Here is a 6,281-nt window from a genome sequence, read left to right as displayed (position 1 = left end):
ACGGTACATGTGAAGATTGTTGAAATGGCAAACATTTTGTTATCTATATGTTTACCACACACACAAAAAAATAACAAAGCAAAATCTTTCTTAAAAAGTTAAAAAAAAGACTAATGGCTCCGTTTCAATGCATCAAGCCTCTCTGACTTTATCTCCACATTTTACCTATGAAGATTTAGCAGTATGTGAATCTAAAGAGTAGTTTGAGGATCGGCAGGCAACCATAAGAATAATCTGATGAAAGAAGAACTGAAATAAATGAAATAGATTTTAGCTGATGTGTTTGGCAGAGGAGGACCAGTTGGCAGTACCAGGAGCCCAGGTGTGCAAGGCTTGGGTTTCTAAAGCAAGGCTGAGGAGTGGAATAGAATGTCCTCACCTCTGATGTTGGACCCTAGCACGAGGCAAATTCTTTCCTGGGGCTTTCTAAGGTTCTCAGAAATTTTAATGTAGCACAAAGTAGGCCATATAATTGCCGTTCTTTCTCTGAAAGAAAAGGGAGCACTTTTGCAAAATTTTACTTTGGTGTTTGCCTAATTAGAAGCAATTAACCTAGACCTCCAGGAGTCCCTGATTGATGCAAGTGGTTAAGTGCTCGGCTACTAATCTAAAAAACACCCATGGCTGTCGAGTCAATTCCAGCCCATAGCGACCCTATAGAACAGAGTAGAACTGCCCCATTGAGTTTCCAAGGAGCACCTGGCAGATTCAAACTGCCAGCCTTTTGGTTAGCAGCCATAGTGCTTAACCACTACGCCACCAGGGTTTCCACTAATCTAAAGCCTGGCAGTTTAAATCTACCCTGAGGTGCCTTGAAAGAAAGTCCTGACAATCTACTTCCAAAAGATCACAGCTGCTGAAAACCCTGTGGAACACAATTCTACGTAAAACACACGGGGTTGCCATGCGTTGGAATCGATTTCACAGCAAACGGTTTTGGTTAACCTGGATCTCTGATCATTGAAGAGGTATGGTATGGTGTGCTTTATCTCCTTTTGCAGAGTCATTTGCCTACTCAGTCAAGTCAAATTAAAATGAGTCCCAGGCAAATGAAAAGAACACATATTTATTTTTACTGCTCCTGGAAACCCTGTGGGGCAGTTCTACTCTGTTACTGGGTCACTGTAAGTCGGAATCGACTGGACAGTACACAACAACAACAGGGTGGGGCAGGCTGCGAACTGTACTTGTAATAAAGTGAGACCACACCACAGCAAAGCTCAGGGAAACAGAGGGTGACTTTTACTCATCATTGCCCAAACCAAAAAACCAAACCAAACCCAGTGCCATCGAGTCAATTCCGACTCATAGCAACCCTAGAGGACAGAGTAGAACTGCCCCATAGAGTTTCCAAGGAGCGCCTGGCGGATTTGAACTGCCGACCCTCTGGTTAGCAGCTGTAGCACTTAACCACTATGCCACCAGGGTTTCTCATCATTTCCCAGATGAGTGAAAAAGGATCGCAGTAATTTTTTATATCATTTGTTATATTTTGGTTGTTGCTGTTGTGACTGATGCTTTTGTCAGATAAAATACAGAAGAGAGCTGAGCCTCTGGGAGGTCCGGCAGTCTCACAATCCGGTCCCAATAAAATTAATCAGTTTGCTTTTTGCTAGTCTTCAGGCAACAAAGAGTAATTGCTTTATCCTAAACAAAGAGCAAGACTTTCAGGAAGGAAAAAACAATGAGCAGGGCAGACAACAGTTCTTTCATTTTGTAATTATCCAGTGAAACGCTTCCCCTGAGAGAACAGGAAACCCTGGTGGCATAGTGGTCAAGAGATACAGCTGCTGACCAAGAAGTCAGCAGTTTGAATCTACTAGGTGCTCCTTGGAAATCCTACGGGGTAGTTCTACTCTGTGCTATAGGGTTGCTATGAATTGGAATTGACTCGTCAGCAATGGGTTTGGTTTTTCGGTTTTGAGAGAGCAGGTCTCTAGAGGCTAGGCAGCTCACAGGGCATTTTAAATGTGAAAGTTACCATATTCATGAAGTTTCAGGCACACAGCCTATCAGGTGGGTTGTCCTTACTCTGCCTAAATTTGGGGTAGTTAAATCAAGGAATGGAAACCCTGATGGCATAGTGGCTAAGTGCTACGGATGCTAACCTAAGGGTCAGCAGTTCGAATTTGCCAGGAGCTCCTTGGAAACTCTATGGGGCAGTTCTACTCTGTCCTATAGGGTCACTCTGTGTTGGAATCGACTCGACAGCACTGGGTTTCTGGGTTTAAATCAAGGAATATGAGGCACTGGTGGTTCAGTGGTAGAATTCTCACCTTCTATGCAGAGACCCAGGTTGAATTCCCAGCCAATGCACCTCAAGTGCAGCCACCACCTGTCTGTTAGCAGAGGCTTGTGTATTGCTATTATACTGAACAGGTTTCAGTGAAGCTTCCAGACTAAGATGGACTAGGAAGAAAGGCAGAACCAGGCAGTGTTCCATTCCATCGTGCATGAAGCTGGCCTAATGGCAGCTATAGCTTTTGGTTTTTTTTTTTCCCCAAACATACCTATGTTCAAATTCTGGCCCTGACACTTACTAACTGTGAGACCATGAGCACCTTTCTGTGCCTCAGTTTCCACATCTGTGAAATGGAAATAAGAATGGTACCTGCTTCACAATGTCATTGTGAAGAAAGGGTAGTGGATGGAAAGTGCTTAACACAAGCCCTGACACATAGTGTCTTAATCACCTAGTGCTGCTATAACAGAAATACCACAAGTGGGTGGCTTCAGCAAACAGAAGTTTATTTTCTCACAGTCTAGTAGGCTAGAAGTCCAAATTCAAGGTGTCAGCTCCAGGGGAGGGCTTTCTCTCTCAGTCAGCTCTGGGAAATGGTCTTTGTCATCAGTCTTCCCCTGGTCAAAGAGCTTCTCAGCACAGGGACCCCAGGTCCAAGGGATGTGCTATCTCCTGGCTCTTGTTTCTTGGTGGTATGAGGTCCCCCTGTCTCTCTGCTTGCTTCTCTTTCATATCTCAAAAGAGATTGACTTAAAACACAATGGTAATCTTGTAGATTGAGCCCTGCCTCATTAACATCATAGAGGTAGAATTTACAGCGCATTGGAAAATCACATCAGATGACAGAATGGTGAACAATCACACAATATGGGGAGTCATGGCTTAGCCAACTTTGAAAAACAGTTTTAGGGGACACAATTCAATCTATAACATATAACAAGTGTTTAATCAATGGTAACTATTATTTAAGTCTTAAAAAATATTTTATTTTTATCATTGTTACGTCCATGACTGACTGGAACAGTTGGGTCTTTACAAAATTTTACTTTGCTGTTTGCTTAATTATAAGCAATTAACAATGACCTCTAATCATTGGAGAGGTGTGATATGTCTTATCTCCTTTTGCCTGCCCTTACATGCCCACTGACAAGGTGCTTAAAGCCGTGGCATCCCCGGGGGAGGACAAGAAAGGGAGGGCAAGCTAAGGTACCCCCAGTGAGGCCCTGAAAGTACAGAGGCCTTATTTCCTTTCTCTGGCCAGAGAGGCGCAGCTCACAAGCAGAACCTGGTTTCTGTGTAGACACAGCTGCATTTTGCATCCTGAGATGACTATGGAAACCGCCTTGGGGTTCAGGGTGTCTTCCATTCCTTTGAGGGCATCTTTCCTGATAAACAGTGGATCTGATGGGCCTTGGTGTACATAGGCAGGCTTCCAGGCTAGCAGGCCTGAGTCCTGCCCCTGCTGGGCTGTAGTAATTGTACAGCTAAGTGGCCGCTGGGAATGGATACATTCAAAGGGAGGCAGCCATCCTCTCCACCCAGCTCTTACTACTAATAACCAACATTTATGGGGCACTTACGTGTCCTGGAGTCCCTGGGTAGTGCAAACAGTTAATGCACTTGGCTGTTAACCAAGTGGTTGTCAGTTCGAGTCCAACCAGAGGTCCCTCAAAAGAAAGGCCTGGTGATAACTATTTCTAAAACAGTCCCTGGGTAGTGCAAACAGTTAATGCACTTGGCTGTTAACCAAGTGGTTGTCAGTTCGAGTCCAACCAGAGGTCCCTCAAAAGAAAGGCCTGGTGATAACTATTTCTAAAACTCAGCCACTGAAGACCCTAAGGAGCACAGTTCTATTTGACGGACATGGGGTCACCATGAGTCAGAATCAGCTGACGGCAGCTGGCTAGCTCGATGTCTTCATGCCTGTATGGTGAGCACTTTTGTGTGTGTGTGTGCTTTAGGTAAAAGCTTACAGCTCAAGTTAATTTCTCATACAAAAATTTATACACGTATTGTCATGTAACTCTAGGTGCAATCCCTATAATGCGAAAGCACATGTCCCCTTTCCGCCCCAGGCTCCCCATGTCCATTCACCCAGCTCCTATCCTTTTCTGCCTTCTCATCCTGCCTCCAGACAGGAGCTGCCCATTTAGTCTCATGTTATCTACTTGAACTAAGAAGCACACTTTTCATGAGTATTATTTTATATTTTATAGTCCAGTATAATCTTTGAAGAGTTGGCTTCAGGCATGGTTTTACTTCTGGGTTAACAGAAAGTCCGAGGCCATGTCTTCTGGGGTTCCTCTAGTCTCAGTCAGGCCATTAAGTCTGGTCTTTTTACATAAATTTGAATTCTGCACCACACTTTTCTCCTGCTCTGTCAGGGACTCTCTCCTATTCCCTGTCAGGGTGCTCATTGCCAGTAACTGGGTACCATCTAGTTCTTCTGGTCTCAGGCTGTTGAAGTCTCTGGTTTATGTGGCCCTTTTGTCTCTTGGGCTAATATTTTCCTTGTGTCTTTGGTGTTCTTCATTTTCCTTTGCTCCAGGTAGGTTGGGACAAATTGATGCATTGCTAGCTTTTAAGATCTCAGACACCACTCACCAAAGTGGGATTATGCTAAGCACTTTTAACATGGATTATCACATGGAAGCATCAAAAGAAGATGGAAGGAATACCCAGAGTCACTGTACCAAAAAGAATTGATCGATGTTCATCCATTTCAGGAGGTAGCATATGATCAAGGACCAATGGTATTGAAGAAGTCCAAGCTGCACTGAAGGCATTGGTGAAAAACAGGGCTCCGGGAGTTGATGGAATACCAGCTGAGATGTTTCAACAAACAGATGCAGAACTGGAGGTGCTCACTCATCTATGCCAAGAAATTTGGAAGACAGTTACCTGGCCAACCAACTGGAGGAGATCCATATTTGTGCCCATTCCAAATAAAGGTGATCCAATAGAATGCAGAAATTATAGAACGATGTCATCGATATCACTCACAAGTAAAATTTTGCTGAAGATAATTCAAAAACAGTCACAGCAGTACATTGAAAGGGCACTGTCAGAAGTTCAACCTGGATTCAGAAGAGGATAATGTAACAAGGGATATTATTGCTGATGTCAGATGGATCTTGGCTGAAAGCAGAGAATACCAGAAAAATGTTTACCTGTGTTTCATTGACTATGCAAAGGCATTCAACTGAGTGAATCATAACAAATTATGGATAACATTGCAAAGAATGGAAATTCCAGAATACTTAATTGTGCTCATGAGGAAACTGCATACAGACCAAGAGGCAGTTGTTCAAACAGAACAAGGAGATACCGCATGGTTTAAAATCAGGAAAGGTATGTGTCAGGGTTGTATCCTTTCACCATACCTATGCAATCTGTATGCTGAGCAAATAATTCAAGAAGCTGGATATCTTGGTTATCTAGTGCTGCTGTAACAGGAATACCACAAGTGGATGGCTTTAACAAAGAGAAATTTATTTTCTTACAGTCCAGTAGGCTAGAAGTCTGAATTCAGGGCACCAGCTCCAGGGACAGGCTTTCTTTCTCTGTTGGCTCTGGAGGAAGGTCCTTGTGATACATCAGTCTTCCCTTGGTCTGAGAGCATCTCAGCACAAGAACCTCAGGTCTAAAGGACGAATTCTGCTCCTGGCACTGCTTTCTTTGTGGTATGAGGTCCCCAGCTCTCTGCTTGCTTCCCTTTCCTTTTATCTCTTGTAAGATAAAAGGTGGTACAGGCCACACCCCAGAGAATCTCCCTTTACATTGGATCTGGAACATGACCTTAGTAAGGGTGTTATGATCCCACCCTAATCCTCTTTAACATAAAATTACAATCACAAAATGGAGGACAACCACACTATACTGGGAATCACGGCCCAGATAAATTGATACACACATTTTTGGGGGGACGTAATTCAATCCATGACACTGGACTATACGAAGAAGAATGTGGCATCAGGATTGGTGGAAGACTAATTAACAACTTGCATTATGCAGATTACACAACCTTGCTTGCTGAAAG

This window comes from Loxodonta africana, chromosome 14, assembly GCF_030014295.1.
Source record: "Loxodonta africana isolate mLoxAfr1 chromosome 14, mLoxAfr1.hap2, whole genome shotgun sequence".
Classification (NCBI taxonomy): domain Eukaryota; kingdom Metazoa; phylum Chordata; class Mammalia; order Proboscidea; family Elephantidae; genus Loxodonta; species Loxodonta africana.
Note: the sequence above shows the minus strand (reverse complement) of the source record.